The 12123-nt window shown below is 35.8% G+C and overlaps 1 protein-coding gene across 1 annotated transcript in view; it reads right to left on the bottom strand.

Moving 5' to 3' along the window:
- PTPRQ (protein tyrosine phosphatase receptor type Q) overlaps positions 1-12123 on the bottom strand; it is a 269344-nt gene that overhangs the window by 79955 nt on the left and 177266 nt on the right. The window lies entirely within an intron of this gene.

Here is a 12123-nt window from a genome sequence, read left to right as displayed (position 1 = left end):
AAATAAAGGAAGCTTAAAGCAGTAAAGGTATGGGGAATTGAAAATATGCCAGTTTAAAAGCTTAGTAATATATAAGCATCTTTGGGAGACTTTGTTTGTCTCTCCATAAACTGTCACATTCTGATTTAGGATTGTTTGTGAAATGAATCTAGTCAGTAGTAGGCCAAGATATCACTATACCCTTTCTCTTATAAATCACAGCAATTTACTCAGTAGGAATGATCTATCCTTATTCTCTCATTCCCCATAATCCAATCACTTCCTCTCATAAGCACTTTTCCCCTGGTTTTCGCAATAATGCATTTTCTGTAACTAACAACCATCATTTCCTGATTATCATGCTTCTATCCTTGCACAGGAATGTGGGTCTTATGTGGGTCAGGGTCATCTTTCCCATCCATCTGTGTCCCCATGCTAAGTGTGTTAGCTGAAAGGTGAGTCTGGATAGACCATCATTATGCCTAGTACATATAAAAGTTTGAATGCCCCCAAGTCTATGACACTTTGATTAAGAACCATCAAATTTTGGTGTGTCTAATACTATACTTTCAGAATAAGCACATTCAAAGAGTTATTAGAAACTCTGCCTTCTGCAGATCCCTGTAAATTTTATTTAATGATGAAAAATGTTGTAGAAAATACTCTGGTTTTTAGTGCATGCTGTAGTGACCTTCCTAAAGAATAAACATAAATAAATAAATGACTTGACAGCAACTCACAAGACAAAAAACCTTGAGCTCTGTACACATGTATGATTTAGATTGTCTGCACATCTATTTGAATTTAAGTTCATTTCAAGTTTATTTAAAGGTCCTTCCCCCTTCAGGGTATTTTAGTTTCAGGATTTGGTACACTGGACCATCAGATTCCTATCTACTGTCATCACTAAATGAAGGACTCCCATTCTTTCTCAGCTTATACAAGTATTAACAGCCTCTAGGACTGTGAGTTGCCTTAGATTCACCATACCTGAAGGAATTTGCTTTAAGTTTTAGATGTCTCTCAGGACTAAACAAAATCTAATTGGCTGGGTGGTTTGGGTGGATTCCTTACATCTTAAACAATTCAGGGCATCAAGGGCCCTGAAGAAGTTCAGCAATTAGATTGACCATATTGATGGAGGCCAAGAGCATCTCAGGACACATCCCACTGGTTACAATACTGCACTAACTGGCTATCCTTCACTGGTGTTGAATGTTTCCCTAGAGCCCAGTGATTTCACTGCCCAGCACGAGATACTACTGTTGGTGTATGAAATATTTCCTACCCTTTTACAAGATTTTAATTTTGTTTTACAGTTAGATTTCCCAACAGCAAGATAGTAGCACAAAGGGCAAATATTACAAGCATAAGAATCTGACCTATTAGACTGTTTGATGAGTACTGAGAATGATTCATGGATGCCCACAGTATTAGACTTCATTGTATGACCATTTTCTTTGATGCTGAATGAGTAATTTTCTGAGTCATTTCAGATTAGCTTAGGTGGAAAAAAATACAAAATACCAAAAAACTCTCACTTCCAATATTAGCCATGCCAGGTAAGAATGAAAATATTCTCATATTAGTTCCACTGCTTTTAGGATCAGATAATACAACTTTCTCTAGAATAGCATTATGTTCATAAAACAACTTTCTACAACAGTGGTTCTCAAAAATGTGGTCTTCAAACCAGCAGCATCAATATTACCTGGGAAGTTGTTAGAAAAGCAAATTCTGAGATCACACCCCTGACTTACTGAATCAGAAGACCTGGGTAGGGCCTAGCACTCCGTGTTTTAACAAGCCCTCCTGATGATTCTAATGCTCGTGGTACAAGTTTAAGAGCCACTGCTCTGTAACATCAACGTACTATTGGAAAAAGCAGTGGCACTGCTCTTCAGATCAGGTACCAATGATTAGAACTACTGGTAACAAGGTTAGAAAGGGGGATTACTGTTTCTGTGAAGACTGGGAATGTAGTTAGTGGTGGAGGGCTTGGGAGCTGGTGATAAACATGGAAACTTGTATCCAGCTAACAGACACTCCACGCACTGGTCTCCGTGTGCCTTTCATGTATTTTAATTCTGAATAAACGATGAAGAGGTTTCTCCCTACCATCACTCCCTCTCATTCCCAAAGTTTCTAGAGTAATAACAGGTCATCATGTTCCATAAGAACATAAGAACATCATCATTTCTATGGTACCTTGAAGCTATCTGTAGGAGCAACCTGGAATAATTCAGATAAGGCCATCACCATAACCAAGTGTTAGGGCTGGGATAAACGTTGCTACTTCATTCTCCCATGCATTGTATGCAGGTATAATCAGGGTAAAATAACTATCAAGGGTATAATTAAAGAGAAGAGAAACTAAAAGTGTAGTTAGAGGTTATGTGTGTTAGGGCAAGTCCCATTTAATTTGTTTGGGAATGGAGATGGTTGGATCATGTACCAGAAGCTTGTACAATATCTCCAGGTCTTTCTTAGTCTCAGTTTTCAAAGCTAATAATGCCACATACTGATTATCCTTTAAATTTCCTTTAACTGTTTGGTTTTTTAGTGCTTTGCTGAAAAAGACATTCCACTTGTTCATGCAAATGGGGATTTCTAATTATTTTTATTTATATTCCGGAAAACTTGCTTAACAACCTGGCAAAAGTTTTTTGTTTTTGGTTTTTTTTTGAAATTAAATATAGAGTTCACCTAATCAAACTTACAAGCTTTTGCACAGCAAAGGAAACTGTAAACAAAACAAAAAGATAACCTACAGAATGGGAGAAAATATTTGCAAATGATGCGACTGACAAGGGCTTAATTTCCAAAACATACAAACAGCTTATACAACTCAACAACAAAAAAAAACCCAATTGAAAAATGGGCAGAAGATCTATATAGACATTTCTCCAAAGAAGAAATACAAATGGCCAACAGGCACATGAAAAGATGCTCAACATCACTAATTATTAGAGAAATGCAAATCGAAACTACAGTGAGGTACCACCTCACACCAGTCAGAATGGCCATCCTTAAAAACTCTACAAATAACAAATGCTGGAGAGGATGTGGAGAAAAGGGAAACTTCCTACACTGTTAGTGGGAATGTAAGTTGTTACAGCAACTGTGGGAAACAGTATGGAGTTTCCTCAGGAAACAAAAAACAGAATTACCATATGATCCAGCACTCCCACTCCTGGCATATATCCAGACAAAACTCTAATTCAAAAAGATACCTGCACCCTTATGTTCACAGCAGCACTGTTCACAACAGCCAAGACATGGGAACAACCTAAATGTCCACTGACAGATGAATAGATAAAGAAGATGTGGTACATATATACAATGGAATACTACTCAGCCATAAAAAAGAATGAAATAATGCCATTTGCAGCAACACGGATGCAAGTAGAGATTATCATACTAAGTTAACTAAATCATAAATAAAGACAAATACCATATGATATCACTTACATATGGAATCTAAAATATGACACAAATGAACCTATCTATGAAACAGAAGCAGACTCATGGACATAGAGAATAGACTTGTAACCACAAGCCAAGGGGGAGGGGGTTGGGGGAGGGACTGAGTGGGAGGTTGGGGTTATAAGCTATTATATATGGAATGGATAAACAACAAGGTCTTACTGTATAGCACAGAGAACTATATTCAATATCCTATGATAAATCATAATGGAAAAGAATATAAAAAAAGAATGTATATACAACTGAATCACTTTGCTGTACAGCAGAAATTAACACAATGTTGTAAACCAACTATACTTCAATAAAAAATTTTTTTAAAAATAGAGTTGAATGCTTTTAAATAGTTTAATTTTACATGCATTCTGTTATTTCCTTTAAATTAGGGTTTCACCTATCTTCTCTTTGTATACTATTTAGCACCCTTCCATCTCTTAGTACTTTCATACCACCATGAGGCTTTGCCCAAGTCTTTGTCAAGATCTAAGAGCACAGGCTCTAACCTAGAAATGAATGAGGTTCAGGAATGAATCAATGTGTGTAAAGTTCTTAGAATAGCACCAGCACATAATAAACACTGATAAGCTTAGCTATTTCTGTCATTATTCTTAACTATCCAGCCAAGGAGTCTCAGCTTAGGTACTGGGCCCAACCAAAAAGTGCCCTCAACTACCAGACATAGCAATCCTATGGTTTTTTCAGAAATGGGAGTTTTCCATAGTCAAATCAGAGTTCTCCCTTCTTCCTTAATAAATGCAGAAGAAAACAGAGCTGAAAATTTGTTGGCCTAGGGCCTAATACTGAGGCAGGCGGGAACTGAGGTTAATGACCAGAAATCACAAAGAATTAAACGTACTTCACACTTCTTTCTGAACCAAGAGAAAGAAGAGTCTCAGAAAAGTCAAAATCAATTCAATTCAACATGAGATTTGAAGTTTGAGATGAGAAAGTGGGAGAATTCATTGAATTTTTAAAAGATAAAATACAGCTAGCTATTATTGGGAGAAAGATTTTTTCTTCTTTTATCCTTTTAATAACCAGGCTTTCTAGAGTCATACTTATGTCTTTTCATGCACCTTGAATGGTTCATCTCACAAAAATGCAAATAAACTGAAAGAAACCCTGATAAGGGCAATAAAAGCATATAAGAAAAAAAAAAAAAACCCCAGGCTTTCTATAATATTGATGATTTAAAAAATAATATAGTGATCATTCTTATCCTTTGATTTTTAGTGATTTTGCTGAAAAACACATTCTACGTGCTTACGTACTAGGATTTCAAAATATTTTTATTTATATTATGGAAAGCTGTTTAATAACCTGCCAAAAGCTCTTTTAAGTATACAGTTGAATGCTTTAATAAACAATTTTACATGCTTACTATTATCTTTAAATTATGACTTCATGCAAATATCCTCTCTTTGTAATCATACTTAGCAACCCAAATTTATACATTGGTCTCCTTTGTTTTCTTCATGGACTATCAATCACAGTTTATTATCTCAGTTAATCATTTTGATACTGTTAAAGCTTCAATCCACTCTGAAATAGGCATTTATTATTTTCTTTCATTGTTTGAAATCCTCCTCAATTTATTATGAGCATATTTCTTTTCTATACACAGTAATTCATACTTATGTTAATTAATGAAAAAGAAAAAAAAATCAACAATATAAAATAGACTGGGCCTTTCTCACCTTCCGAGATGGCCCACACTCTGTCTGTGGAGTGTGTTTCTCTCTAAATAAATCCACTTCTTACCTATCACTTTGTCTCTCACTGAATTCTTTCTGCGATGCGACATCAAGAACCTGAGCTCCATTAAGTCCTGAGACCAGCTAGACCAACTCCTGCTCATTGTCAACACCGTTGGGGACATCTTCTGTGCCGTTTCTTTGCGACAATTTTTGGGCACTAACACCTGGTTGGGAGACTACCTTGGAAGTGATAGCATCTAAAATCAAACTAAGGTCCCCACCCAGGTGGAAGATGGTAACTTCAGGCAGAGTATGATTCCTGGAGCAACACCCTGTTACCTCACCACCAACCAATCAGAAGAAAATCTGCACACAGTGGAAGATAAAAGACTCTGACCCCCCTCCCCAAATGATTAACTGTGATTAACTTCCCCTTCTCCCTTTAAAAACTTTCATGGTCAAGCAGAATCTTGGGAGTGGTTCTTGGATATGAGTCTGCCTTCTCCCCAGGTTGCTGTTCTCCTGAATAAAGCAATCTTTCCTTTCCAACCAACCAACCAATAAATAAATACATAAATACATAAATACATAAAATAAAAGAAAATAAACTGGTTTTGTGAAATAAAAGAAGCTGAACATGTCAAACATGAATGGAAACTGACCAGGAGAATTTTAATTTTGACAATAACCATGCAAATATTTGAAAGACAAGCTATAGTCAGAAAGAAAATCTGAAGAAAATTTGTATGAACATTTTTGCAATATGGAGAATTTTGACATTGAAATACTTTCCAATTAAAGTCAAATGTCTTCCTTGAGTCCAAATGCCATATTCATTCAGTCTTAGATATTGAATAGGCATGAAGAGTAGAAACATACATAAGACATGATCACCTGTCATCTCTGCCTGTAAGGAGCTCAACAAGAGAGAGAGATAAACAATTATGATGTAATACGTTCAGTATTTAGAAACAATTTTTGGAAGGTGGGAGTGGAAAGAGGAATTTATAGAAGGCTTTGCAAAGGAGGTCTCCTTTGCAAAGAAGAGGCAGTTGGTCTCCAAAAGAGAACAGAAAGGACAGTAAGAAAGACCAGTAAGAAAGAACACACATACTTTGCTCTTTCTCTGGAGCACAAAGGAGAAAGAGTGAAGTACGTGTGGGGAATATAAACAAAAATCATAAGTAACCATATAGGGCATACTAAAAATGTAATTTTTACACAACAGGAAAATAGAAAACTATCAGATTTTAAGCAGAGGAATAATAGATAGGTGTATTCAAAAACTAGGTTCAGGTGGAGGGTAGAGAAAATGGGAACAGAAAGACCATTTAGATATCTTTTGTAATAATATAGGAGACGTCTGAATTTAGGGAGCCTTAACAGAGAAACATAAACAAATTCAAGAAATATTTAGAAGGGAAAGTCAGTAGGAGCTAGGTACGGACTTGGGGGTGGGAAAGGCTAAAAAGAATTCAGAATGATTCCTAGATTGCTGGCTTGAGCAATCAGACAAACAATGGTACAATACACTGAAACAGGGAACACACAGGTAGGAGGAGGCTTGCAGTGGGGCAGGAACAGTGGTAATACGGGGTTTGAGATGTCTGTGGAAACCTAAGTGGTCATACTAGTAACTTCAATCTACAGGTCTAGAAGAGAGAGAGATGTCATCTTGAATTACACATTTGGGAGTCTTAGGCAACTAACTTAGAAGACTTTCAACAGCATATAATTAATTTTGCAGAAGTACAACCATCATGTCTAGAATAAATTATATTCACTTCCTTTACTGGCACCAGGATAGAGCCTATTCTAAAAACCCACTGCCACCAAATGGGCTTCCTCATGTCATGAATTATATTTTCCTATTTATTTATGGCTAACATCTCTTCTTATCATTATATAATTGCTTCTTTATAGAAAGGAGAATATCTACCTCTGTTATGATAGCATTCACCACATTATAAGTGCATTATACCATTTAGAATATATGAAGAGAAATAATTGAATATATAGTAACTCATCAACAATGTCTCATTTTTAAAAATGTTATGGAGTGCTTTGCCCTCTATTTGGTTTTTCTTCTTTTTAAATCATAAAGTTGCATTCCTTGGAAGCTTCTTTGATGAGGCATGTTTTGCTGAATTTTTTTTAACCTAACAGATGTTTGGGTAGTTAAAATTCCTCATGAGTATGGTATCCCGTGGTTTTCACAACCTAAGTGTTACCCCAGGAATTTTCCTTTCTTGCTGTCTTCCAGTCCTGGTGGTCTATAGGAGATGCACATTATGAGAGTCCCATTTCACTCCATACTAAATTTCACACCCACACTCTTTTAAAGTTGTACATTCCCTCAGCATTATAAGTACCTATTGTGCACCACAGAGATATTTAACAGCTTTCATTCTGCATTCTTCCCCCACGCACAACTCAAATTGCTTTTTAGTATAAGGATAATCAGAAAAATAAGAGATGAGTAAAATAAGCTATAAGACTTTAATGTTTCAAGTTAAATATTTCTGCCATTTGTAATTTCCGTGCTTATGTTTGTATCTCTGCACACTTAGCATGAAGTAGAGAGTAATGGCTATTATACAGATGATTTAAGCAGGAAAACAATTTGGTTTCAATTATCTAGATCAGAGTATGTGGGAGAAAGAAATGTTAACTTGAGTTGGCCAAATGTTGTTTCTTTTATTCACTCCAGTGTACAGTGGCAGATCTAGATTCAAAAAGTAACCCAATGTAATTCTCAGCTTGCATTCCAACTTTGCTCCCCGCATCTTCAATTTGAGTGCTCTTCTTTATGAGCTCAGAGGGAGTTAATACAACATATTTTCTTATTCTACAAGTCATTTTAGAACATCTTATAATATTTATTATTCCAACTGGGTGGTCTTCTTATTTGAGCTATTCAAATGTTGAATAATCTGACCTCAGACTAGCTATCAATTGCTAGCTCCTTATCAAAGAAGCTCCAGGTTTTGATAAGAAGTTCTGGGAATAAGTGCTTGGGCACAACTTGATGCTATTAGAGTAACATGCACAAATCTGAAATAGTGATTTTATACTAAGTTATATTGTTGTTTAGTGTTTTCCATAATTCAGAGGAATCATTCATTTTCATTGTTTTATTTTCTTATATTATAAAACAACATAACACTTTTTTGGAATCAATGACATAAAAAATCTTATTAAATTTCTTCATCCAGATTACTTTTTATGTTTGTAAAATGTCTGTAATGCTTTTCATCTTTGGTATGTAGAATCAACATCTAAGCATTACTTGCTTTTAATCTTAAAAACATTACTACTCTTCAAGATTTTTGTTGCTTGACTGTTCTTATTTCTCATATTCTTATACAATATGTTAGTAGTTCACTATATATATTGTCTTGCAATAATATATGTAGTGTCTTTCTGTCTTTCATATCAAATGCCTCCTCAGAGTACCTCTCCTTGGCTTAATAAATAAAACTTTTTTACCATACATTTATGAAATTCAAATATATTTATCATTAGAAAAATGTCCCCTTCATTTCTGAGACTAAATGAAGAGTGACCAACTCATTCTCATAACTTTCAAAATTAATTTATTATTACCACCCCCATATGAATACTCAGCTGAAAAGCTAATAAGTTTGAGAATGCCAAGAAAAATAATAAGTCTGTTGTCACAAATTCTGAAATATATAAATCTTTTCACTTTTCTCTCTTAATCACAGTGGTAGAAAGGCAACTTTCCATGTATCCCCTTTTCTATCTTACTGATAAAGAACAGAGTAGAAGATTAGTCCTTAAGGATAAAGAACAATACAAGGGAATAGAAGTAGCATAGAACATCTACTTAACTACTGATAAATTTTTTTCACACCCAAGTACTCTCTGACGGAGAAATCAAATTGTGGCAGTGAGATACCAGACCGAGAGAGAAGAAAAGTACCAGATAAAAGTCAAACTGGTACTCCATACGAAGGCACTCTTTCAATTAGTCATCAAGTAAAGATCTGGGAGGTGGGGTGAAAAAGAAGCCAAGATTATCCTCTCCATTCCATCAAGAACTAATAAATCAACCAACTAACCACCGATGGCAAAGGAACACATCCTAATAAAACTAGAAAAATAATGCTATTTATTTTTAAAAAAGCTCACACTGATTGTGAAATATTTGAAATATTCTACCATTATTCTTTTAAACCAGAATAAGCAAAGTGGAGTAGTAGGGAATTGAAAATGACCAAACTCTAGTGAGTGGGTCATAGACCTTAAAGTGGGGTCGGAAGTGGAGGGACTCGGGGGGAAGCAATGACATTCAAGTGGAAAGACTCCCAAATTTTCAGAATAAGAATGGGGGATTCTTTAAAAATCCAACTTCCCAGTTTCATTTACCAGCTTTTGAATTGGTCAGGTTATATGTTGTTTTATGCTAATTGAACATCTTCCACCATCCTGTCTAGAGTACTTGAGGAAATGATACATTTGGAAATTCTAATTCCTGGCTCACTGTAGCAGGCAGAAGCAGCTACTGTCCGAGTGAGAGGCTCATGAGGAGTAGGATGGGAACCCTTAGTGGCAGCAGATGCACAGGCATATGGTCTACTTTAATCAAAGGTAACCAATTAGCTGCCCACAGGCCAGATGTGGGCTACTGACATGTTTGGTTTGAAAAACTAAATGTTCTTAAATTTTAAAAACTTGTTACAGCAAGAAATTAAGTATTTTCACATTAAGAAATCTAACTTTCCTATTTCTTTGAAAACATCCTAAGTCCTAATAGCATGACTTCTCTATAAGACAGTAATCAGACAGAGGTGAGTAGTGGTTGCCCCTGTAGACAGCGTGTTCTGTTAATCTGCCAAGGTTTCCACCACTCTCAATTGCCTTACATCAGCCTACTTCATTCATTATGGTACCTGACTGATGTCTTCAGGTAACTTCGAGTTGTCCCTGGGACTTTAACACGTATTCATTCATTCAGTGTCCCATTTTTCTATCACTTGTAATTTTGGTTATTCTTACTAGCTGAAGCAACTAAAATTCTGAACTTTACCTATGTTCTAATCTCTAAGCATCTGTTTCTTTCTGTTTTCTAGTCAATTAGATTATCATAGTTATTTCTTCTCAAAGTTAACAGGCTCAAAATAACCATAATTACTGACTAAATGCAACCTGGATTTGATTTTTCCATATTTTCCTTTCCTTTGTTATGGCACTATCATCCTCTCTATCCCCTGCACTGGAAAACAGTTCATTCTGCCTCCCCCATTTTAGCTTATTTAATCAAGTTTAACTCGTTCAGGAAATATTTATGGAGTGCCTACTGTTGCCAGGCACCATTCTAGGCAATAAGGAAACAACAATGGTCAAGACACCTTCTAAAAATAAGCAAATACATATAAATAAAAAATGATCAGGTAATTATAAATTTTCATTAAGATAAGATGATATTCTAGAAAAAAAATGCATGGCTCTTTTTGATTGGGTGGTCAGGGAAATTCATGCTTAGCAGGAATCATTCAAGTAGAAGTATACATTATAAAAAGGTGCTCATGCAAAGATAGACGTGGAAAAACATTCCAATCCAAACGAACAGGGCCAAGTTCTAGTACTTTAGTGTGTTCAAACAACACAAAAAATATCCAGCATGAGTGGAGGATAATGGTAAGTGGGAAAATGATTATGGATGAGGTTAGAGTGTTAGGTAAGAGCCAAGTCACATAGGGCTTTGTTAATCATGTTAAGAAATTTAAATTTTATTCCAAGAGCAATGGAAATTCACTGAAAGGCTTTAAACAAGGAAGTGACATCATCTGATTTACATTTAAAAAGATCAGCATGAAAGCTAAGGAGGTCAGGTTAACACAGTGGTAGCAGTAATGAAGGACAGGACTAATATGCTGGTAATGCAAATGGAGGGATGTGTTTAGATAGCATGGTTGAAATAAATCATTGGCAGAGTAGAAGAGGAAAAGAACACTGCCTAAATTTTCATTTTCTACATTTGGACGTTGAGCAGGCTTAGTGTTTAGACCACGTTAATTGTGAGAGGATATTAGACACACCTGCCCAATGATGTCAGTTCATCAGGTAAATATACTGATTGGGTTCCAGGGAGCAATCAGAACTGGAAATAGATACTTGAGAATAATCACTATATAAGTAGGCTTTAAAGCCGTAGGACAGGATAAGGTCACTTAAGGTAAGATCTCATAGGGGTTGTGTGTTGATAAAGAAAAGGGCCAATGAAAAAGAAAAACAAACAAAAAAAAGAAATGTTATCTCTGAACACTCCAACACTTAGATTTAAAAAATGAGAGAGAGAGAGAGGGAATAAGCAAAAGAGACTGAGAAAGAGCTATCAGGGAGGTAAGAGAAAAACCAGAAGAGCAGATCTCACAGAAATCAAGAGTCCAAGAGCCACAAAGAAGAGAGGTTGGACAACTGTGTTGAAGGCTGAGTTGTCTGGATTCTGTCTCAACTGTTGAATTGCATTAACAAACACTCATTGAACATTTACTATACAAACATTATGCCAGGTACTCCGGGGAATAGTAACAAGATACACATCTGGCAACCTAAAAAATAAAGCCTCTAGATCAAAGTTTATTTCACTATTTATAAAGGTCTACAACAGCATCTATTTATCACTGAAACTCTATGTGTGTGTGTGTAAGCCTAAAGTCACTGAAAACGTGGTAAAGCCTGGCATAAAAGCAGCAGAGCTTCCAGATACGAGGGGGAAATGTAGGCATAGACAAAGGGTACTTGATGGCTATCAGTATAGCCTAATGACAGACCACTTAGAGGATCATAATGCTTTTTGTTGCAATATAAGACTCTAGGACCTTGGTACAACTCTGGGAGTTTGAGAAAAGCCTTAATAATGACTGAAATTGAATTTCCCATAGGGATTCAATTAAGAAAAAATAAATGCTATTATGGTTAATGATGTTGTTTAAGC

This window comes from Balaenoptera musculus, chromosome 10 (assembly GCF_009873245.2).
Source record: "Balaenoptera musculus isolate JJ_BM4_2016_0621 chromosome 10, mBalMus1.pri.v3, whole genome shotgun sequence".
In the NCBI taxonomy this organism is placed as follows: Eukaryota; Metazoa; Chordata; class Mammalia; order Artiodactyla; family Balaenopteridae; genus Balaenoptera; species Balaenoptera musculus.
This window is presented reverse-complemented; position numbering and strand designations above follow the sequence as displayed.